The sequence below is a fragment of the Scyliorhinus torazame genome, chromosome 6 (genome assembly GCF_047496885.1).
Source record: "Scyliorhinus torazame isolate Kashiwa2021f chromosome 6, sScyTor2.1, whole genome shotgun sequence".
NCBI classification, from domain to species: domain Eukaryota; kingdom Metazoa; phylum Chordata; class Chondrichthyes; order Carcharhiniformes; family Scyliorhinidae; genus Scyliorhinus; species Scyliorhinus torazame.
The window spans coordinates 170,391,150-170,416,372 of NC_092712.1; positions in this window are offsets into that span (position 1 = coordinate 170,391,150).

The following is a 25,223-nucleotide window of genomic DNA, read 5'->3' on the forward strand; positions in this document are numbered from 1 at the left end:
TAATAAACCCTTCCGCGGAGCCGGTCACTGTTTCTACATCCAGGCACCACATCAGTTCCTCTTTCAAGCTTCATCATGAGGATGGTAGATGGCCATGAGCAGGATGCCAATTACAATCAGGTGTGACAGGAGGCGGACCTATGGATGTATTTGAATTTTGGAGTCCCAATCCCAGAAATCCTCCCACCAGGTAATGACTCTGACCTCACTGATATTTCTTTTGATTTCCCCCATTTGTTGCACTACCTTGGCAAGGGTCTTGTGTGCTGTAACCAATTGTGTCCGAATTTGTTGTAATGTATCTGACAGAAATGTTAACCCGGTGTCATATTTTTCAAAATAATCTCCCAGAGTCTGCCTGAGTTCCTCGCTAATGTTCATCACCACTTTTTCTATCCTATGTACATCTACCAGCTCAATCAAAGCTATCCTACCGGATATGTGTGGCCTGATGCAGAAAGGGTGTTGGTGAAGTAGCATGTTGACACCCCATACAGCTATTGTCCTAGCTAGGTTGTGACACAGTATTCTCCCTCCCCCCTATATCCTACTGGAGTGACATTGATTTCAAATTTCCTGGGCACAATTTAGACCAATACCTGTCCTGAATCCACACAGAATATGTTTTTTCAAATGTACCGAGTATGGACACACAACATCTCTGTCTGTGCGCTCACATTTGTCCAGACTGGTGCCTATGACTCTGCCTCCTTTCTCAACCACTACGGGAGGGTCCCATCATATCCCATCTACATTCCCTCCTGTGTGACTCCAATATTTTCTCCTTCAAAGACTCTCAACCCGACTTTATTATTTCAAATTATGGGGATTCCTAACACCATCCCTCGTGCTGTCCCCAGGGTTCCTCTACAGCTATCGATAACCCTGATCCTGGTCAGTTGTGGTAACTGGCAGTTAGTGACCTTTTTCCCAGGAACAGTTGTTCGATTTACTTGTTGCTGATCCGGAAGGGACCTTCCCCCTGCTGACCTGGTCGAGGTTTTCTCTCAGCTGCTCGACCATCAACTGCCCAAAGATACTGCACAGGGTTCGGTCCTGTTGTCTGGCATTATCCTTGACCCTCCCCTAGACAATCTGATTGATAGTTTGGGCATGCTCTTCTAGCACAGCAACTAGGAGACTGCTTGCCTTGTTCTCAGCCAAATCTCCCTCAGTGTCCTCCCGAGTGTTCCCATTTAAACTTTCCAAGGTCTGTTTAACTTGTCAGCCCAAAGCTCTGAGCTTGTTGTTAAGGTCAGCCAAATCAAGTTTGTTAATTGTGGATACCCTTGCACCGTATGCAGTCACTAAGTCATTAAGGATTTCCCTTCTCTTGTGCCCCTTTGGCTGTTCCCATTTTTTTATCCATTAAGCTACGGGTCAAGTGGAGGTATAATCTTCTGAGTGGAGAGTAACACCAGTCTGATAGTCGTGTCCTGGCTAGATCCACCGGCACCAATTCGTAGTGTGTGTTTTCATATACTACCTCCCCATATGTTTTAAAGCAACCCATTTTGGGGCCCCGGGGTAGTTTCAGGACAAGTGGGGAGGGGTTCACCATCAGTCAGCCTCAACCCATTTCCAATTTTGAAATATATGTATTCCTTATTTATGAACTTCCTGGGGGCACTTCTATTCTACTCCAGCCCCTTCTCTGGGCCGTAGGCTAAACATGCTAGCTCCATACACTCATGGATACTGAATTTCCATCGATCACTTGTGAGGGCTGCCATTAGGGAGCAGTAATCAAAACTCCCATTTTCCAATTAAGTGGCAATTTAGCATAGCCAATTTACCTACCCTACACATGTTTTTGGGTTGTGGGGGTGAGACCCACGCAGACACTGGGAGAATGTACAAACTCCACATGGACAGTGACCCGGGGCTGGGATCGAACTCAGGACCTTGGCACCGTGAGGCGGCCAGGTATCCGTGTTTAATTTTACTCCTCCTGGGGACGATGAGATTTGTGGCTAATACCACATGGCAAGGTTATCAAGACATCCGTGTTTAATGGGGTTTCTTTCTAGTATCGATGAGTCACAGCTTTTGCCACAAGGCAGAGTTGCATAAGCGGAAGTTAGATGAAAAGATATGATGAAGATGAGAAGATATGGCAAAGAAAAAGGCTCGTCTGAGAAGAGATGGCGAAAATGATGGCCAAGGTTCGTTGACTTAGCAGGCGACAAGTTCTTATATGATCCAGATGGGGATGTGTCTAAGGGTTGTGGTAGATGTCGGTATGTCTACTCTGAATCAGACTGGTTTAGGAATCCTGTATAATTGGGTGCTTTCCTGGACTGCTGAGTCGTGGCTTTCACCACACTGCAGAGTCACACAAATGGAAGTTGTGTGGATGTGAAGAGATGATTAAGACAAGAAGAGATGATTAAGACAAGAAGAGATGATTGAGACAAGATGAGATGGCGAAGCAAGGTTCGCCGACTCCTGGGGACAATATTTCTGTATGATGAAGATGATATAGGAGACGAAGAGTGGTGGCAAAGCAAAGGTCCGCCAACCTTGGGGCCAATCTTGGGAGAACATTGAGGAGACTATGTTCTTATGATTGATATGAAATAATGACTGCCAATCATACTGCATTGAATATGGTGTGCTGGTACTGGACATCAGCTGGTGTTCTGGGGTTTGGATTTTGGAATTTTCAAACACAACATTTTAATCGAGCAGATCCTGACAATTTGTTAGAATCTGTGGAGGCCATCTTCCGGGAAATCAGAGGAAGAAGAAAATTTGGAGGAGTGGAAGGAGACAATGGTCTGTCGCAGGAACTAAAGTTCTAAATTTGGAATGAACACTACACATTTTATTTACAATTGGCGACGGCAGAGTCCCTGTATTCCCTTTGAGGCAGTGATCTAAGTGGGCGGGCTCTGACTACCTGGAACCGGCTCTTCCACTAGCTCCCGGTCAGAGCATCATACCAGGCGCTTCCAGGGGTCCCGGCACCAGGTGCGTTTGAGTGTACGTGGTTTAATCGCCACTTGTTTTCTCTTTCTGCGTGACATCAGATGGAGTTTTGCATCTGGGGTTTGTGGGGGTGAGACTGGAAACAAGGGGTCAGGGTCTCGACCCCAGGTTGGGGGTCAGGGGCCACTTCCTCAATTCCCTCTAGTGTAAAATGGTACTGGTGATAGTTGTTTTGGGTCACATGGTACAATCCGACTATCCCAGAATCCATCAGTACCCAGTAAATGGATGGATTTGCCTTATCGTATTATAGGGTCCGTGTATAGGGAATAGGGATGTGCCGGACTGGAAGATTGGAGCACTACCTTCTGCCCGACCTCATACGCAATGGGGTTCACCTTTCCATCAAGTAGGCCTTGCTCTGCATCTTTCTTTTTCCTGTTTTGACTGTGGTCTTATGGCGAAGGGCTGCAAGCTCGAGTTCAGATACATCCAGCCTGAGTAGGGGGTTGAGCCCTCTCATAAGGCCGCCCTGTCATGAGTACAAAGGAGGTGAACCTGACAAATGTTGAATTCTTTACCCGTCAGTCTGGCCTCAATAAAACTCGAGATGGATTTGTAGGCATAGCATTATTTATTTTTACCCGACTTGCACGTCTGACTCGCTTCTCAGGGACACAGAACACAGAACCAGTCTCCTGGACCCCCTGGAAATGAATGAGGTCTGAGACAAAGGGATCTCTGCAAATACATTCAAATGGCATCAAGTTTCACATACACGATTCCCATAGGTCATCCTATACCCCTCCTGACCTGGCCATACATCCTAATTGGCTCACCTCTCATTCCTTAACCCTGGCCTCTTGTTACCCAGCATCTTTTTCTCTTCCTCTACCAGACACCCCTCCCCCTTCCTTGCCATGCTTTCTGAAATCTTTTGTCTGTGAACTCACTAGAATTAGACTGGCCTACATCTACATTACTGTAACTAATATATTTAAACTAACTATTTTATATCACATTCGTCATTCCCTCCTTTTATCATTTCATGATAACCTATCTATTCAATCCGTAGCTACGGCCCCTCATCTAAAAAGATTTGTCGCTGCATTTCCAATTCCTGTTGTAGCCCCCCTTCATCCGTTGCACCCTCGTGGATCCTAACAACCAAGATTCTAGGGTCGCCTATCTGTTCCAGTGCACCCCGCATTCTACCCATCACGCATTTAAGGATGGCCAGGCCCACAAAGATGCAGCCGAGTGCCACTGCTAAATACATGGCCATATTTATCAACCAGTCCTTCCAACCTCCAAATCCCCAGTTACCCCAAGAGCCAGGGTCCTGCATTCCATCCAGGTGATCCCGTATGCGATCCATAAATTTAGTGATGTTAGCGGTTAGGTCTTGAACTCCCATGATACACTTGCCCTGCACTATGGTGCATACCCCATCCTCACGGGCCAGAAGATAGTCAAGAGCATACCGGTTCTGCATTGCAAACAACCGCAGCTGAGACAATTCCTTGGTTATTACCCTGAGGGCTCCCAAGGTTTCCCAGGATGGTAAGGCCACAAATAAAATAATTCCTATCACTGACCGCCAAGGAACCCCCCACACCTCCCAGTGTCAAGACGCTCAGAATTCCCCACCTGGCTGAGTGGCCCCGGTTGGGTGCGAGAACCTGAGGTATTTTCCAGTTCTCGCAGAATTCAGCTGAGACTGCCCGGCGTGTTAACTGATTATGCAGCATCCATGCCGAGGGGCAGGGGACTGTGTTAGGGACTAGAGTCCCGATAGCAATTTGGCAGGGAAATGGGGGTGACAAAACATTGGTCGCTGTGCCTTTTAAAAAAAAGTAGTATCCTTGCTCCGTGTGCAGGCTAGCATCACAATCAGTATATCGGTTGCGTAGGGATCCCCCAGTAGCCCAGTTTATCCAGCTTTGGAACGCCCATTCGGGCCTCCCAGCAATGGCCTGCTCCACCATTCAATGAGATCATGGCTGATCTTTTGTGTACTCAGCTGCACTTTCCGGCCCGAACACCATAACCCTTAATCCCTTTATTCTTCAAAAAACTATCTCTCCTTATCTTTTTAAAAAATATATATTTTATTAAAGTTTTCAAACACAATTTTTCCCCCTTACAAATCAACAAAAATGGTAACATGATAACTGATAGATAACGTTGTTTAAATAAAATAGTGAACTAACAAAATAACACAAAATAGTGCTCCCCCGCCCCTTCACCCCATCTAGAACACAAACAATTTACCCCTCCCCCCCTTCCCTCCCTCCCTCCCCCCCCCCCCCCCCCCCCCCCGGGCTGCTGCTGGCTATCTATTTTCCCCCTAACGTTCCGCTAGATAGTCGAGGAACGGTTGCCACCGCCTGGTGAACCCCTGAGCCGATCCTCTCAGCGCAAACTTCATCCGCTCCAGTTTTATGAACCCTGCCATATCGTTTATCCAGGCCTCCACGCCGGGGGGGTTTCGCTTCCTTCCACATAAGTAAAATCCTACGCCGGGCTACTAGGGACGCAAAGGCCACAATATCGGCCTCTTTCGCCTCCTGTACTCCCGGCTCATCCTCTACCCCAAATATAGCTAACCCCCAGCTTGGCCTGACCCGGACCTTCATCACCTTCGAGATCACTCCCGCCACTCCCCTCCAATACCCCTCCAGTGCCGGACACGACCAAAACATATGTGTGTGGTTCGCCGGGCTCCCCCCGCACCTCCCGCACTTGTCCTCCACTCCGAAGAACCTGCTCAACTTCGCTCCCGTTATGTGTGCTCTATGTAGCACCTTAAATTGGACCAGGCTAAGCCTGGCACACGAGGAAGAGGAATTTACCATACTTAGGGCATCAGCCCACAAACCCTCCTCAATCTCCTCCCCGAGCTCTTCTTCCCATTTTCCTTTCAGTTCTTCTACCTGCTCCTCCCCCTCTTCTCTCATCTCCCGGTATATTTCGGACACTTTGCCCTCCCCGACCCACACCCCCGAAAGCACTCTATCCTGGATCCCCTGTGTCGGGAGCAGCCAAAATCCCCTCACCTGTTGCCTCGTGAACGCCCTCACCTGCATTAACCTGAAGATATTCCCCGGAGGCAGCTCATACTTTCCCTCCCAAGCTCGCAAACGTCCCATCTATAAATAAGTCTCCCACTCTCCTAATTGCTGCCCGGTGCCAGCTCTGGAACCCACCGTCCAACCTCCCTGGGGCAAACCTATGGTTGTTCCTGATCGGGGACCACACCGAGGCTCCCAACACACCCCTCTGTCGCCTCCATTGCCCCCAGATACTTAATGTTGCCGCCACCACTGGGTTTGTGGTAAACCTTTTCGGGGAGAGCGGTAGTGGCGCCGTCACCAGCGCTTTTAAGCTCGTTCCTTTACAGGACGCCATCTCCAGCCTTTTCCACGCCGCCCCCTCTCCCTCTATCATCCACTTACAGATCATCGCCACATTGGCGGCCCAGTAATAGTCGCCCAAATTCGGCAATGCCAGTCCCCCTCTGTCCCTGCTACGTTGCAGGAACCCCCTCCTTACCCTCGGAGCCTTCCCTGCCCACACGAAGCTCATGATGCTCCTATCTATTTTTTTGAAAAAGGCCTTAGTGATCAATATAGGGAGACGTTGAAACACAAATAGGAACCTCGGGAGGACCATCATCTTGATCGCCTGCACTCTGCCCGCCAGTGACAGCGGCTGCATATCCCACCTTTTGAAATCCTCTTCCATTTGCTCCACCAGCCGAGTCAGATTGAGTCTGTGTAAGGTTCACCAGCTCCTGGCTATCTGAATCCCCAGGTATCGGAAGTTTCTTTCCACTCTCATTAGCAGCAGGCCATCTATCCCTCTACTCTGGTCCCCAGGGTGTATCACAAAAAGCTCACTCTTTCCCATGTTAAGCCTATATCCCGAGAAATCTCCAAACTCCCTCAATATCTGCATAACCTCTGTCATCCCCCCCACTGGATCCGCCACATACAGCAGTAGGTCATCTGCGTAGAGTGACACTCGGTGTTCCTCTCCCCCTCTAACCACCCCTTTCCATTTCCTGGAGTCTCTCAGCGCTATGGCCAGTGGTTCAATTGCCAGCGCGAACAGTAATGGGGACAGCAGGCATCCCTGTCTTGTTCCCCTATGTAGTCGAAAATACTCCGACCTTTGCCGATTTGTGACTACACTTGCCTCTCCCTATATAGTCCTTCGTCCGGGGCCTCCGCATATTTTTTATCCACACTCAAAATCTCCCCCAGTAATCTCTCCCTCTCTTTGGCCTCTGTTTTCCCCTTGTGAGCCCTGATGGAGATCAACTCTCCCCTGACCACCGCCTTCAGCGCTTCCCATACTACCCCCACTCGGACCTCCCCATCATCATTGGCCTCCAGGTACCTTTCAATACATCCCCGTATCCTTCCGCAGACTCCCTCATCCGCCAATAATCCCACATCCAGTCGCCAGAGTGGACGCTGTTCCCTCTCCTCTCCTAGTTCCAGATCCACCCAATGTGGGGCATGGTCTGAAACAGCTATGACCGAGTACTCCGTTCCTTCCACCCTCAAAATCAGTGACCTTCCCAAAACGAAGAAATCTATCCGAGAGTATACCTTATGGACATGGAAGAAAAAGGAGAACTCTTTGGCCAGCGGCCTAGCAAATCTCCACGGATCCACTCCCCCCATTTGGTCAATAAACCCCCGAAGCACCTTGGCTGCTGCCGGCCTTCTTCCGGTCCTGGATCTAGATCTATCTAACCCTGGGTCTAGCACGGTGTTGAAGTCCCCCCCCATTACCAGGTTTCCTACCTCCAGGTCCGGGATGCGTCCCAGCATCCGCTTCATAAATCCCGCATCATCCCAGTTCGGGACATATACGTTGACCAGCACGACCTCCATTCCCTGCAGTCTGCCACTCACCATCACATACCTGCCCCCGCTGTCCGCTACAATGTTCCTAGCCTCGAACGACACCCGTTTCCCCACCAATATGGCCACCCCTCTATTCTTTGCGTCCAGCCCCGAGTGGAACACCTGTCCCACCCATCCTTTCCTTAACCTAACTTGGTCCGCCACCTTCAGGTGCGTCTCCTGAAGCATGGGCACGTCTGCCTTCAGTCCTTTTAAGTGCGCGAACACTCGGGCCCTCTTAATCGGCCCATTTAGGCCTCTCACGTTCCACGTAATCAGCCGGACTGGGGGGCTGCCCGCGCCCCTCCCCTGTCGACTAGCCATAACCCTCTCTGGGCCAGTCCCACGTCCCGGTTCCGCGCATCCACCCGTCCCCCAGGCGGTGCATTCCTGCCTTGACCACCTTATCTCTTACCAGCTCCCTTTCGATCTCAGCAGCAGCAACCTAGTTGTCTCCCCCCCCCCCCTCCACCCCCCCCCCCCCCCTGCTAGATCCCCATCTAGAATGGTTACACCCCCCATATTGCTTCCGAAAGTCAGCTGACTTCAACTGACCCCGGCTTCGCCCGCTCTCTCCTTGACCCCCCCCGTGGGAGGAACTCCCATCCTCCTTGCGCCTATCTTCCCGCCATCATCTCTCTGGCGCGGGAAAAGAAAAAGAAAACCCCGCGCTTTCTAGAACCATCCCACCCCCCATGGCGCAGCTCCCCCTACCGCCCCGTTCCCATTCCCCATCCCCTGCCTGTGTCTCTTTTTCCCCCCCACCGGCGCCCACATTTCTCAGTGTCCCCCTCTCCCCAATTTACACTCTACACATCAGCATTGTCGTTTCCCCTCCAACATCAGTCCCTCAGTTCTGGTCCAGTTTCTCTTTTTGAATGAAGATCCATGCTTCTTCCGACATTTCAAAATAGTAATGCCTATCCTGGTGCGTGACCCATAATTGCGCCGGCTGCAGCATCCCGAGCTTCACTTTCTTCTTATGCAGCACCTCCTTGGCTCGATTGAAACTCGCCCTCCTTCTCGCCACCTCCGCACTCCAATCCTGATATGCTCGTATCATCGCGTTCTCCCATCTGCTACTTCGTTCCTTCTTAGCCCATCTCAGAACAACCTCTCTGTCATTGAAGCGGTGAAATCGCACGATCATCGCCCTAGGTGGTTCTCCAGCCTTTGGTCTCCTCGCAGGGACCCGGTGGGCCCCTTCCACTTCCAAGGGGCCTGAGGGGGCCTCAGCTCCCATTAGCGAGCATAGCATCGTGCTCGCATAAGCCCCGCCGTCAGCTCCTTCCACTCCCTTGGGGAGACCCAGGATCCGGAGGTTCTTTCTCCTTGATCTATTTTCCAGGATTTCAATTCTTTTGATGCACTTCTTTGATGCCTCGTGCGTCTGCGCTTTGACCGCTAGGCCCAGGATCTCGTCCTCGTTGTCCGTTACCTTCTGCTCCACCACACGGAGTTCTATCTCCTGGGCCTTTTGTGTCTCTTTAAGCCCCTCGATTACCTGTAGCATCGGGGCCAGCACCTCCTTTTTTAGCAGCTCCACACACCGTCTTAAAAATTCATCCTGGTCCGGTCCCCATGTCGCCTGGGCTCCCTCCGACGCCATCTTGTTCCTTTCTTTCCTCTGCTGCTGCCCTCGAGGATTCTCCGAGATCTGGCCGCCGCCGCCGATCTTTTTCTTTCCCACTGGGGGGGACTCCCTGTTGCTTCACCCCACACCGGGTTTCGTCGAAAAAAAAATTCCCGTTGGGGCTCTTAAAAGAGCCCGAAGGTCCGTCGGAGCTGGAGCCGCCGAAACGTGCGGCTTAGCTGGTCATCGCCGCAACCCATCTATCCTTATCTTAAAAACATTTAATGAAGGAGCCTCAACTGCTTCACAGGGCAAGGAATTCCATAGATTCACAACCCTTTGGGTGAAGAAGTTCCTCCTGAGCTCAGTCCTAAATCTACTTCCCCTTATTTTGAGGCTATGCCCCCTAGTTCTGCTTTCACCCGCCAGTGGAAACAACCTGCCCGCATCTATCCTATCTATTCCCTTCATAATCTTATATGTTTCTATAAGATCCCCCCTCATCCTTCTAAATTCCAACGAGTACAGTCCCAGTCTACTCAACCTCTCCTCGTAATCCAGCCCCTTCAGCTCTGGGATTAACCTAGTGAATCTCCTCTGCACACCCTCCAGCGCCAGTACGTCCTTTCTCAGGTAAGGAGACCAAAACGGAACACAATACTCCAGGTGTGGCCTCACTAACACCTTATACAATTGTAGCATAACCTCCCTAGTCTTAAACTCCATCCCTCGAGAAATGAAGGCCAAAACTCAATTTGCCTTCTTAATCACCTGTTGCACTCATGCACTAGCACATCCAGGTCCCTCTGCACAGCAGCATGTTTTAATATTTTATCATTTAAATAATAATCCCTTTTGCTGTTATTCCTACCAAAATGGATAACCTCACATTTGTCAACATTGTATTCCATCTGCTGGACCCTAGCCCATTCACTTAACCTATCCAAATCCCTCTGACAGACTTCCAGTATCCTCTGCACTTTTTGCTTTACCTCTCATCTTACTGTCGTCTGCAAACTTGGACACATTGCACTTGTTCTCCAAATCATCTATGTCAATTGTGAACAATTGTGGGCCCAACACTGATCCCTGAGGGACACCACTAGCTACTGATTGCCAACCAGAGACACACCCATTAATCCCCACTCTTTGCTTTCTATGAATTAACCAATCCTCTATCCATGCTACTACTTTACCCTTAATGCCATGCATCTTTATCTTATGCAGCAACCTTTTGTGTGGCACCTTGTCAAAAGCTTTCTGGAAATCCAGATATACCACATCCATTGGCTCCCCGTTATCTACCGCACTGGTAATGTCCTCAAAAAATTCCACTAAATTAGTGAGGCACGACCTGCCCTTTATGAACCCATGCTGTGTCTGCCCAATGGGACAATTTCCATCCAGATGCCTCGCTATTTCTTCCTTGATGATAGATTCCAGCATCTTCCCTACTACCGAAGTTAAGCTAACTGGCCTACAATTACCCGCTTTAAAACAGTGGTGTCTCGTTTGCTATTTTCCAATCCGCCGGAATCGTAAGACCCTCTGTTGACTTGTGATTTTGAAGAAGGCGTTTGGATCCCCTGTTGGCTCAAACACCTCAATTGTTTTGGCGATGTTGGTGAGTTGTGCCACGATGTACCGGGTTACAAATGTAACATTGGTGTTCTGCCTGTCTCGCTAGCTAGTGGTGAGCGGATTCATAGGGGTGGGGAAATTTTCTGGGGGTGCCGTCGGTTCAATCGTTTGCAACAGGGGCGGGGGTCCCCGCTCTACACCAAGGTCGACATACTTGCAGGCTTCCTCCTTTATCTCTTCCCACTCTGCCCCTGGGTCAGTATCCCTAGATACTGTGGTGAACGCACGCATTACCCCCTATTTACGGACTGTTGAGATTTTAATTTTCCGATCTCACTCAGGCACTTTGAATGGTCGGTTGGAAGAGCTCGATTCTCTTTCCCTGTCTGGTGCAGGTCTTTTACTGCAGCCTGCAGGTCGCTGCATTTCTCTTTGAGTTCCTCTCCGTTTTGCTGCGCCACATCTCGATCCCGGATCGCGCGCTGTTCTTTGTGGTATGCCTTCTCGCACTGAGCCTGAAACTGGTTCACAGACATCCAGTGGCAGCCATGGTCGCACACAAGGTGGCTCCTCCTTGGAGATGTTGGTTTTGACCCCTTCTGCCCATTTAATGGTGACCTATGTGGATAAAATGTGAAGTCAGGGGAGGGTGGTTTCTCCCTCAGAGAGGAATGTTGGTGGGGTATCAGACACGGGAAAAGTCGGCGATAGCCCTAGCTCAGGTGTTGGAGGATGCTCGTGGCGCAGCACCATTGGAAGAAAATGGTGGAGGGGGAAGGATCATTGTCTGCCACACTGCCTGTGAAGCAGTCAATGGATTTCATTAAGGGGAATTTCATCAACAGTGAAAGGAGATGCAAGGAGAGTGGTCCATTGTGATTGAGGGAGCAGTAGCGCCTCTTCTTGGGACTTTGGATTGTGTGGAGGAGCAGTTGGAGGCACAAGGTGCTATAATCCAAGAGGTGGAAAGGTCAGTGTCGGACAATAGTGACTGGACCGTTTTGTTGGAGGCGGAGATGGTGATGCTGTGGGAGACATGTAAGGTGCTGCGTGCAAGGGTGGATGACCAGGAAAATTGGTCCAGGCGGCACAATCTGCGAACCGTGGATTTGCCGCAGTGATTGGAGGGAAGGAGTGCCACGGGCTACGTTTTGAGGTTATTGGAGAAGTTGGTGAAGGATAAGATCCACGATAAGGCCCCAAAGGTGGATCATGGCCATCGGTTCCTGAGACAGGGCACTGGGGAGCCACCTCGGGCAGTGATTGCGCGTATGCACAAATTCCAGGTTAAAGAAAAGATTCTGAGGTGGGCCAAGGAAACTCGAGATTGTTGCTGAGGGGAATCAGACCCAAATCTACTAGGACATTGGTGCCGACCCAGCCAAATGACAGGCGGGGCTCAATTGGGCCAAGTCAGCACTCTTTTGGAGCAAGGTGCAGTTTGCAGTGTGTGGTATTATATGTGTTACGGTACCTGATAGGCTAAAGCACCACTGGTGGAAACTGTATGCTTTCTATTGCTTAGAATGTATGATAGCTCCGCCCTGCTAGGCGGGGTATAAGAACCAGTGCCGCCGCAGCAGATTTCATTCTGTACCTGAGCTGCTGGGGGAAACATCTAGCTTATTAAAGCCTTCAGCTGGACTGCAACCTCGCTTTAGTGGCCATTGATCGTGCATCAGAGTGCTGTACCCATCCAAACCTTGGGCCACTTTTAAGTGCAGGAAACATTACTCTGACACTGGATGAGGCGAATGACTTCATCAAGGAGGATGGATTGGGGAGGGCTCATGCTGGGAAATTTGTATGGTGTATGACTTAATATGTTTATGCCAGTTTTTGTTTTTAATGGATACGTGAATTTTTTTTGTATCTGTGTACATTTCACTGTTGTGGTTTTGTTGTTATTGGTACTTTTAAGATGTGAAAGGTGCCCACAATAATGGGTTTATGGTCAGCTGGTTTTTGCACAGGGTCATTTGGTATTGGGTTGGGTCGAAGAGGGGACGGTATGGGGCAAGCAGAGTGGGGGGATGGGTAGTTGGGGTGGGTTGGGTGGGGTTCTTTGTTCGGATATCCAGGTGGGAGTTGCCCTCCTAGCAGGGTATGCTAGTGAACGAAAGTAGGGTGGGGATGGTGGCTGCGGAGGGTAACCTGAATGGGGCGGGGGGGGGAGGGGGGGGGGGGAGGTTTGTGGTGGGGGGGAGAAGTGGGTGCGAGGAGTGTGGGTGGTGATGCAGATAGTTTTTTGGTTGGGACTGGGTGAGGATGGAGGGGGCGGCCATTTTGGACATGCACAGGTTAGTGAGGGATGTGCATGGGTTAAATGGTCCGATTAAACGGTCTCAAGTGTTTATGCACTGTTGTGTTTTGTCGTTTGTACTTTACGAAGGAATTCACCAAGCACTTCGACTTGTCTTTTATTAAGTCTCGTGTGGTAAGATAGCAATCTGTTACAGAACACGTTATCATTAAGTCTGCTAACTACTCCTCTGGAATTTGCACCTCGCACTGACCATTGACATGTAAGTCTTATTACCCTCTCAATCTTCTTCTGAAGATGGTCCGATGTGTCTCCCTTTATATCCGAGTCACAGAACACATGACCTTGGTTTAGAGACCGCATGGGGTGTCTGAACCACCACCTGCTGATTGGTGGTCGCACACCATCTAACTACAGCCCATAGGCATATTACCACAGTGCACCTAAAGAGTTTGAAGACAGATGTTGTTTTTCTGTAGGAGACGCATCTATGGGTGAAGGATCAGATACAATTAAGGAAGGGATGGGTTGGGCAAACGTTCCATTTGGGGTTTGATTCTGGGTTGAGGGGGCTGTGATCCTGTTCAGTAAAAAGGTGGCATTTGGGGTAGCCAGGGTGGTGAGGGATCCGAGAGGTAAGCTTGGGACTGTAAGTGGGGTGTTAGTGGGGGCACCGATGGTTTTGGTGAATATACATGTACCCAATTGGGGCAGCGTGGACTTTATTAAAATGCTATTAGGGTCCATCCCTGACTTGCATACCCACCAGTTGATTATGGGGGTGCGATTTTAATTGTGTATTGGACCCTAGGATGGACAAAGTCCCAATTCAATGACCAGTTTGGGGATGGTGAGGGAGTTGGGGTATTTATGGATCAGATGGGGGTGGGATGGACCCTTGGAGGTTTAGGCACCTGGGAGAAAGGGAATATTCGTTCTTCTCGCATGTTCATCGGGTATACTCCCACATCAATTTCTTTGTGCTGTGAAAGAAGGTGCTGTCGGGAAGAATATGCAAGAATGGTAATTTCAGACCATGCGATGCATTATGTGGGTGTGAGGTTTGAGACGGGGCGGGTGCAAAGACCAGGGTGGAGGTTTGATTCAACACTTATTTTTGTGATTTTGGGAAGTTTTGTGATAAGGTGATGCCGGCGATAAGGACCTATGTGGAATTCAGTCAAAATGAGGATGTGCCGGCGGCCATGTTCTGGGAGGCATTCATAATAATCTTTACAATAATAATCTTTATTAAGGGTGGCACAGTGCTTAGCACTGGGACTGCGGCGCTGAGGACTCGGGTTCGAATCCCGGCTCTAGATCACTGTCCGTGTAGCGTTTGTACATTCTCTCCATGTCTGTGTGGGTTTCACCCCCACAACCCAAAGATGTGCTGATTAGGTGGTTGGCCACGCTAAATTGTCCCTCAATTGGAAATGAAAAATAATTGGCTACTCTAAATTTATTATTGTCACAAGTAGGCTTACATTAACACTGCGATGAAGTTACTGTGAGAATCCCCTAGTCGCCACACTCTGGCGCCTGGTTGGGTACACAGAGGGAGAATTCCGAATTCAAATTCACCTAACAGCACGTCTTTCGGGACTTGTGGGAGGAAACCAGAGCACACGGAGAAAACCCACGCAAACACAGGGAGAACATGCAGACTCCACACAGACAGTGACCCAAGCCAGGAATTGAACCTGGGACCGTGGCGCTGTGAAGCAACATCGCTAACCACTGTGCTATCGTGACACCCAAAGGCAGTGGTTCAGGGAGCAGCTATCTCCTTTGAGGCTTACAGGGATAGAGTTAAGAGGGAGGGAAGGCAAAGGCTGTTTGAAGTTATTGTAGATGTGGATTGCAGGTATTCGGCGGCCCTGACTAGGGAGTTATTGGTGGAATGGAAGAAATCGCAGGGGCAATTCACCGGTTAAGGGGGATTCAGTATGAGTATGGGGTGAAGGCTAGTCACCGGTTAGTCCAGCAGCGGATGCAGCAGCATGGGACATTGTGCAGGTGAGGTGATGAGGAAGTGGGGCAGGTGGAGGAGGGGGTGGTGGTGACCGCTCCGGACAAAATCAATGAGGCCTTTCACTGGGGGTTGTATAGATCAGAGCCTAGCGGGGAGGTTGCGGATATGGGGCGGTGTTTGGGTGGGTTTGTGTTCCCTGAGGTAGGAGAGGAGGAGCAACAGTCATTGGAGGCATCACTGGGACTGCAGGAGATAATGGAGTGTATGGGATTGATGCAATCGGGGAAAGCGCCAAGGCCGTATAGCTTTATAATTGAGTTTTATAAGCAGTTTTTGGTGGAGTTGGTACCTTATCCTTGAAGTATGTTTAATGAAGCGTTGGTGAAGGGGGAGTTGTCGGCCATAATGGCACAGGCATCTATTTCGTTGATCCTAAAGAAGGATAAGGATCCGATGGAGTGTGGGTCCTGTAGGCCTATTTCATTATTGAATAAGGACTTGAGGGTGATGGCCAAGTTAAAGGGGCGTGTACCGGATGTGGTCTCGGCGGATCAGATAAGCTTCATGAGGGGGCGGTAGTTGTCAAGTAATATCAGGAGGCTATTGAATGTGGTTATGACCCCATCCCAGAGTAGGGTGCCGGATGTGATCAGATCGATGAATGCGGAGAAGGCCTTTGATTGGGTGGAATCGCAGTACTTGGACAAGATTATGAGGGGGTTTAAGTTTGGGCTGACATTCGTTGCATGGGTACGGTTATTATATGCATCCCCACGCCAAGTGTGTGGGCGAATGGGATGAATTTGTGGTATTTTATGTTCCATAGGGGGACGCTGTCCACGTTATTGTTCACGTTGGCCATTCAGCTTTTGGCGATTGTGCTGTGGGTTTTGAATGAGTGGCAGGGAGTTGTGGGGGGGGGGGGTTTGATAGAGGACATTTGGGTGTCTTTATATGCCGACGATTTGTTATTGTATGTTACAAATCCACTGGAGAGTATGGGGAGAATTATAGACCTGCTGGGGAAATTTGGGGCATGTTCAGGGTACAAATTAAATGTGGGCAAAAGTGAGGTTTTCCTGGTGAATGTCCAGGGGACAAGTGTGGGCCTGGGGCCTTGCCATTCAAGGTGGCCAGGGTAAGGTTTCAGTATTTGGGGATTCAGGTAGTTCATGATTGGGCAATTATGCACAAGTGGAATCTGACTGGTCTGGTAGAGGGCGTTAAAGGGGATTTGAAAAGGGCGACATGTGGCGCAGTGGTTAGCACTGGGACTGCGACGTCGAGGACCCAGGTTTGAATCCCGGCCCTGGGTCACTGTCCGTGTGGAGTTTGCACATTCTCCCCGTGACTGCGTGGGTTTCACCCCCACAAACCAAAGGTGTGCTGGTTAGGTGGATTGGCCTCGCTAAATTGCCCCTTAATTGGAAAAGAAAAATAATGGGCGACTCTAAACTTTAAAAAAAGAAAGGGGATTTGAAGAGGTTGAATGCCCTGCCACTAATGCTGGCGGGGAGGGTACAGGCTGTGAAAATTAACTTACTGCCAAAATTTTTAATTATTTTTCAATCGCTGCCAATATTTCTTCCTAAGGTGTTCTTCCGGAGGCTGGATAAATTTATCTCTGGGTTTGTGTGGCTGTCTAGATGCTGAGGGTCAGTAGGGCCTTTTTGCAGAGGGGGAGGTGGGTGGGGGGACTGGTGCTCCCAAACCTGTTGCATTGTTATTGGGCGGCAAATGCCGAGAAGGTGAGACAATGGTGCGGAGAGGGGGATCAGATTGGGTGCTGATGGAGGAGGCCTCGTGCAAGTGTACAAATATGGGGGCCTTGGTGATGGCTCTGCACCCATTTGGCTTAGGGTGGTATACTAGCAGTCCAGTGGTATGCGTACTGGCCCTGATATGTGGGAACCATAGGTCTACACCGGGGATATGGATGTGATGTATGGGCTGTGGTGTGGGAAAGGAATAGAGCAGATAAGGGAGCAGTTCGTTGGGTTGGAGGAATTGTGGGAGAAGTTTGAGTTGCTGAGGGGGAGTGAGTTTAGATGCTTGCAGGTGCAGGACTTTGCATGGAAGGAGTTACCCTCATTTCCTCAGTTACCGGAGTATACGCTGTTGGAAAAGTTGTTGGTTCCGGATGAATTAGGGGAAAGGGTAGATTGGGGGTATCTATTATTGGCTGCGGGGGAAGGAGAAGGTGCGGGTGGAAGGGATAAAATGGAAGAGGGAGGAAGAGTTGGGGATCGAGGTGGGGTGGGGGGCATGGAGCGACTCAACTCGACCTCGTCCTCTGCGAGGATGCACCTTATCCAATTCAATGTGGTTCAAATGACACGGACCCGGATGAGTGAGTTTTTCCCGGGAGTGGGGGGTGAATGCGAGAGGTGTGGGAAGGGGCCAGCGAACTGCATTTGTTTTGGGGGTGCACAAAGCTGGAGAATTTCTGGGAGGCGATAGTCGAGACTCTGTCAGGTTTGGTGGGGATTTAGATGGCGCTGTGACCTTTGGTGACGATGTTTGTGTTGTTGGACGTTCTAGAGCTGATGGAGGGGACGGGAGCTGCTGTCGTGACCTCTCTGCTTGCCTTTCGACGGATTTTATTGAGCCGGAGGTCAGCAGCACCGTTGGGGGCTGTGGTGTGGTTGGGTGATTTGTACGAGTTTTTGAGTTTGGAAAAAAAATCAAGTTTACCTTTCGGGGGCCTGAAGAGGGGTTTTAGGTGCGGTGGACGCTGTTTCTATCCATGTTTGCGGACTTTTGTGCCGCCAGTGGGGATGTTGGTGGGGGGGGGGAGAGCAAGAGGGGCTGTGTTTAGCGGCAAAAAAGGGGAAAAATGTATAAACTGCATGTAACTTGTGTATTGTGAGGTGTTTTTCTTTTGTATCTGAAAGTGGAACAAAATATATATTTTTTAAAAGAAACTGCCTCATATGCAAAGGCTGGCTTGGTTCCTCTGCTCTCTCATTGCTAATCGGCTTTGCATTTCTCTATATTTGCCTAGCGTCACCTAACTCTTGTTTGAATTTAAAAATCTCCACCTTTCTCCCGCGAAGCTGCTCCAAACAAGTACTGATCGCATTCACCTTACTTATCAATGATATGATTCTATGATATTCCATGATCTTGGAAGACCATCTGCTCACCACTTGCTGGACGTGGCCCCAATAAAGTTTGTGTCATGATATTCAAACACACACATCATGATGGACACACTAACAGGCAAATCAGAGTACACAACACCACAACCAATCACAGACAAGAACACCAACCACATAAAAAGCACGAGCACGACACCTGGAGGTCAGTAGGTCTGGGGAGAAGGAAGCATGAAAGAGCTGTTGAAACACCACAAGCAGGGAGCCCCCCACGTGCAGAGTGCAAAGACCAAGTTGTAAATAGTGAGTTTAAATAAACAAGTGTTGTACCATATGCAACTGTGTTGGCTCTTCTGTGTGTTAGAACACCCAACACCACATGGTACAGGAGTGGATCGATACCTGCCTACCAACCTGCCATTCTGGACATGGACCACACCGGCAAACCGCAGCCGATGCAAGTCACGGGGAACCTAGGCACCAACTGGAAGCTCTACAGGCAGCGATTTGACCTGTACATCCGTGCCACCGAAAAACAGAATGTCTCGGATGATTCGAAGATTGCAATGCTCCTCTTCTACGCAGGCCCCCACCCAAATGATGTCTTTAATTCACTGGTGTTCGAGGAAGGCGAAAACCAGGCCAAATATGACACGGTCATCCTCAAAATGGACCAGCACTTTCAAACTGAAGTAAACGAAACTTTCGAAAGATACATCTTTCAGCAACGCCTGCAAGGTAAGGAGGAGCTTTTTCAACCCTTTTTGACGCACCTCCGGATTCTAGCGCAGTCCTGCGGTTACGGCACCACCACAGAGTCCATGATCAGGGACCAGATTGTTTTTGGCGTTGCCTCCAGTGGCCTACGCCAGCAGCTTTTTAAAATAAAGAGCCTCACCTTAGCGTCTGCTGTGGAAGCCTGTGTCCTCCATGAAAATGCGACCTGCCGTTTTGCCCGATTTCAGGCGTCCGAGTTGGCACGGAGGGGGTCCCCAGCCGTCGAATCGGCAAGCCAGGCCGCCCACGACGTTGAACGCATCCAGGCCGTCGATTTCTTCCCGCCCCACGGCCCGGACGACAGCGGCCGCTTCCCGCGCTTTTCGCGGTCTCCCGCGCAGGTGCGCGCCAAGAATAACGGCCACAACGAGGGACGCACTGCGCAGGCGCGCCCACCGCAAGATCGCACTGCGCATGCGCAGTGGCGCAACGAACGCCGTGACGTCATGACGTGCAGCAAGTGTGGAGGTCTACACTTAAAAGGGCAATGTCCTGCAAAATACCAACAGTGCAACAGATGTGCCATGATAGGCCACTACGCAGCCCGCTGTCGTGCGGCTCAACCCATGGATCCGGCGCATCCTCGACAACCTCGCACACGAGTCAGGACCGTCCAGCCCACGCATCAAGACTTCCAGTTAAGTGATGCAGATGACCAGGATGACTTCAGAGTTGCCGTCATTGATGTCAACAAGGTCAATGCCATCAATCCAGACGATGAGTGGTGTGCCACCCTGACGGTCAACCGATCGCGCGTCGCCTTCCGTCTGGACACCGGCGCATCCGCCAACCTGATTGCTTACTCTGCAGTCCAGGCCATGAAGGTCAAACCACTCATCACACCATCCCGGCTTAAGATGGTTGACTATAACGGGAACGTTATCCCGTCCGCAGGATCTTGCCAGCTACAGGTGACTCACAAGGGGTACACGGCCACACTCCCCTTCGAAGTTGTGGGCTCATCAAAGGACTCGTTACTGGGCGCACAAGCGTGTAAGGTCCTTCACCTGGTACAGCGCATCATGTCTCTCTCTCCAGATGAGATATCCGACTTCCCGGATGCTGAGTTCCACGCGAATCTCCATTCCCTCCTCGCTCACAACCAGGAGGTTTTTGAAGGCATGGGGACATTGCCACACACGTACAAGATTCGACTCAGACCGGACGCCATCCCTGTCGTTCACGCACCTCGCAGGGTTCCTGCGCCTCTCAAAGACCGCCTCAAGGCACAACTGCAGATTCTTCAGGACCAAGGGGTCCTATCCAAGGTCACGGAGCCCACGCCATGGGTCAGCTCCATGGTCTGTGTAAAGAAGCCCTCTGGCGAGCTCCGTATATGTATAGATCCAAAAGATCTGAACAACAACATCATGCGGGAACACTATCCCATCCCAAAACGAGAAGACCTCACCAGCGAGATGGCGCGAGCCAACATATTCACTAAATTGGATGCGTCCAAAGGATTCTGGCAGATCCAACTGGACCCGGCCAGCCGAAGACTATGCACATTCAACACCCCTTTTGGCAGATTCTGCTACAACCGGATGCCATTCGGCATCATTTCGGCATCTGAAGTATTCCACCGCATTATGGAGCAGATGATGGAAGGCATCGAAGGGGTACGTGTATATGTGGACGATATCATCATTTGGTACACCACTCCGCAGGAACACATGCATCGTCTTCGACGTGTCTTCACCCGCATACGGCAAAATGGCCTGCGTCTCAACCGTGCGAAGTGTGCTTTCGGCCAGACGGAGCTGAAATTCCTCGGGGACCACATCTCAAGGTCCGGGGTCCGTCCCGATGCAGACAAGGTTAGCGCCATCACAGCCATGCCACGACCGGCTGACAAGAAGGCTGTCTTAAGATTCCTGGGCATGGTCAACTTCCTTGGGAAGTTCATTCCCAACCTGGCTTCTCATACAACAAACATGCGCCATCTCGTAAAAAAATCGACGGAATTCAACTGGCACCAGTCGCATCAGCAGGAATGGGAGGAGCTCAAGCACAAACTGGTCACGGCACCAGTGCTGGCCTTCTTTGACGCGACTCGCCCTACAAAGATCTCAACAGACGCCAGCCAATCTGGTATTGGAGCGGTACTCCTGCAAAAAGACAGCACGTCATCATGGGCCCCGGTTGCGTATGCCTCACGAGCCATGACCCCTACCGAACAGCGCTACGCGCAAATCGAAAAAGAATGCCTGGGCTTGTTAACTGGACTGGACAAGTTCCACGACTATGTGTATGGCCTGCCACGATTCACGGTCGAAACTGACCACCGCCCCCTGGTCAACATCATTAACAAAGACCTGAACGACATGACTCCTCGCCTCCAGCGCATCTTACTCAAACTCAGGAGGTACGATTTTGAACTGATCTACACTCCGGGGAAGGAACTCATAGTGGCGGACACTCTTTCCCGAGCAGTGAGCACACCACCAGATGCGGAGGGGTTCGTGCGTCAAATTGAGGCACACGTGACTCTGACAGCAGCAAATATGCCAGCTGATGATCCTTGTCTGGCCCACATACGCGCAGAGACGGCGACTGACCCTCTGCTGCAGCGAGTGATGCGCCACATGACGGAAGGGTGGCTAAAAGGGCAGTGCCCCCAGTTTTACAATGTGCGAGATGATCTCACCAATATAGACGGGGTCCTTATGAAATCGCATAGGATCGTCATTCCACACAGTGTGCGCCAGATGATTCTTCGTCAACTACACGAAGGCCACCTGGGTGTCGAAAAATGCAGACGAAGGGCCCGGGCGGCGGTATATTGGCCGGGTATTAATGAAGACATAGCCAACATGGTGCTCAACTGCACAACCTGTCAGAGGTTTCAGCCGGCGCAACCTCCGGAAACACTTCTACCACACGAGATGGTGACGTCCCCCTGGGCGAAGGTGGGTGTTGACCTATTTCACGCGCTCGGCAGAGATTACATTGTTATTATAGACTACTTCTCAAACTACCCGGAAGTCATGCCTCTCCATGATCTGACGTCGTCCGCAGTCATTGGGGCCTGCAAGGAAACGTTTGCTCGCCATGGCATTCCAAGGACTGTCATGTCAGACAATGGACCTTGTTTTGCCAGCCGTGAATGGTCGTCCTTTGCCGCAGCATATGGTTTCACTCATGTGACATCCAGCCCTCTGCATCCACAATCGAACGGGAAGGCTGAAAAGGGTGTCCACATCGCAAAGCGGCTCCTGTGCAAGGCGGCTGATGCCGGATCGGACTTTAACCTTGCCTTGCTGGCCTATCGATCGGCCCCGTTATCCACGGGCCTCTCGCCAGCGCAGCTACTAATGGGTCGCTCCCTCAGGACGACGGTACCTTCCGTCCTGGCACCGACAACAGACCATGAGGCGGTTCTTCGGGACATGCAACTGCAGCGTGATCGCCAGAAAGGTCGGTACGACACACGAGCGACGGACCTGCCCCCCCTGTCCTCCGGAGACAAAGTACGCGTCCATCAACCGTATGGTGGCTGGTCAGCACCGGCCGAAGTCCTCCGACAAGTGGCTCCCCGCTCGTTCCTGGTTCGCATGCCGGATGGTTCCGTGCGTCGCCGCAATCGGCGCGCCCTTCGCCGACTTCCACGTTCACAGCCACACAACACGCCAGATCCTCAACAGGCTTCCGAGGATGACTTTGTGGAGCTGCCGCACATCACGCCCTTTCCATCGCCACCCATGGCCATGCCTGCACAGCAGCCGGTGGTTCTTGATCCACCCTTAAGGCGGTCAACCCGAATTCGTCGCAAACCCATTAGAATGGACTTATAATACAGTTCATATGTTTAATAAGTTGGACAATTTTACATGATAACCTGTTGTTGTTTATCGTTCCAGATGTCGTCTGACTGGACAACTGTTCAAAATTTTTTTTCTTCTTCTCTCGTTCGAATTTCTGTTATGTTATGGTACAACTGGATTCATGTGACGCACTCGACATCGCCCCATGTACATAGTTCCGTCATAGACACATGCTGCACACGACACACACACACTCTTAGATGCACTCACGTCACGATCATATTTATTACCACGTAGGCACATATCTTTGTAAAAAGGGGGGATGTCATGATATTCAAACACACACATCATGATGGACACACTAACAGGCAAATCAGAGTACACAACACCACAACCAATCACAGACAAGAACACCAACCACATAAAAAGCACGAGCACGACACCTGGAGGTCAGTAGGTCTGGGGAGAAGGAAGCATGAAAGAGCTGTTGAAACACCACAAGCAGGGAGCCCCCCACGTGCAGAGTGCAAAGACCAAGTTGTAAATAGTGAGTTTAAATAAACAAGTGTTGTACCATATGCAACTGTGTTGGCTCTTCTGTGTGTTAGAACACCCAACACCACAGTTTGTCTTTGAATCGAAGATCCAATATCGGGTGTTACCCCACTCCACCCATTTGGGCCATTTCTTATTCAAATAACTCCAATGGGTTTCCTCCTATTTGACACATATGGCCATGTCTAACTCTTTCACTCTCTCCAGGGTTCATCAAGGGAGTGTGGGAATCGATCAGAGTAGCGGCCCGGTTTGCACTAAAGTCCCTCCCACAGAGTTTACCAACTCCCTTGACTATCTTATTTCTAACTGTGCAGTTTGGTCATCTCATGTTACAGACCAATCTACTGGTCGGATGCCTGTACTCTTGTCCACCAACTTGAATCCTGCCTGTCACATGGGGGCGACTGCCTTCTTAATTCAGGCTCAGGCTGGATGTTGGAGAATACAAAGTTGGTGGATTCGAATTTGGAGAAACTAGGTCATTTCTTATCGAATCCCACCTGAAGTGTTGGGTGGTCTGCCACACAGATGAACCAACACGGTTGTGAATGGTACAACGCAGTTTTATTTCAGACAACTATTTACATTAGTGAACTGTTCACTGAGGTTCGATCATGACCTTTGATTCTGTGGACCTATTCCTAATTCTGTCTTGTGGTGGCACTCAGCACATGGTGGATGTCTGAGTGGCCTGCAATGAGCTCTGTGCCCTGAGCCGTCTCCTGCTCGAGTGCGCAGGAAGTGTCATGTTCCCTGTTTTGTACTGTGTATGCTCTTGCCTGTGATTAGCTGTCGTGCTGTGTGTGTTGATTGGTCCGTTGATCTGTCCATCAGTATGTATGTATGTATGTGGCTATGATGTGTGCCTGAATATCATGACACCACCCAGGGATGCCACTTGTTGTCTGTAAAACCTCAGACATTTTGACCATTTTATTATTCAAACGTTTTACCCAGGTGCCCTTATTTGCGCGATGCACAAAGGCCAAATCCAAGTATACAATTCAACCAAGTTTATTATCAAACACAGTAAAAACAGTTATCCCCTTAAAATGATCCCAACTACAATAATCCCAAGATTCTTAATGCTACCCGTGCCAGTGAACTCAATCGAGCTGTGGGCCTAATTCTATGATTCTCGGTTGTCTCAGGGCCTCTGTCCGAGGAGGTGGGTCTCGCATGCTGCTTCCTTCTGTCCTCTGGACCGCCGTCTAATCTTCTCTGTTCCCTCTTCATCGCGTCTTTGCTGGGGAGGGTCCTGGTGGTCAATTCTTATTCCCCCTCCTCATGCCTTTCCAGAAAGTTTTCTGGCTCTCAGCCAATAAGGTCATGGGGTGGGGGTCGCAGCACCCATTGGAGTTGCTGATTGCAATTCTGCAGGACACCAAGAACCCACCCCCAGGGACCATCTCCAAGAAATTTTCCACATGTGACCTTATTCCATATATGGTAACGGCGGGAGTCCTGGGTGCCAGAAAGTCTAGTTTCATTGGGCATTCCTCAACAATGGATCCATTTCAGTGGGACTGATTATCTCCTGATGTCATTATTACAGGGCAGGCCCAGATTTGTCTCTACGTAGTGTATTCAAACTTGGCTGTTTGAACTGCCACAAGGCCTGTCTGTGAACTGAACATGGCTATGATTTAAAATGTCCACTTCATAATTTTAAAGTGTCCAATTGTATATTGTATCTAAGATTCAGGCAATTGTGTGTTTTATCACACAGGGGTGAGGTGGTGAGTACTGTCAGGGTTGTCGGGATAAGTACTGTCGGGGGCAAG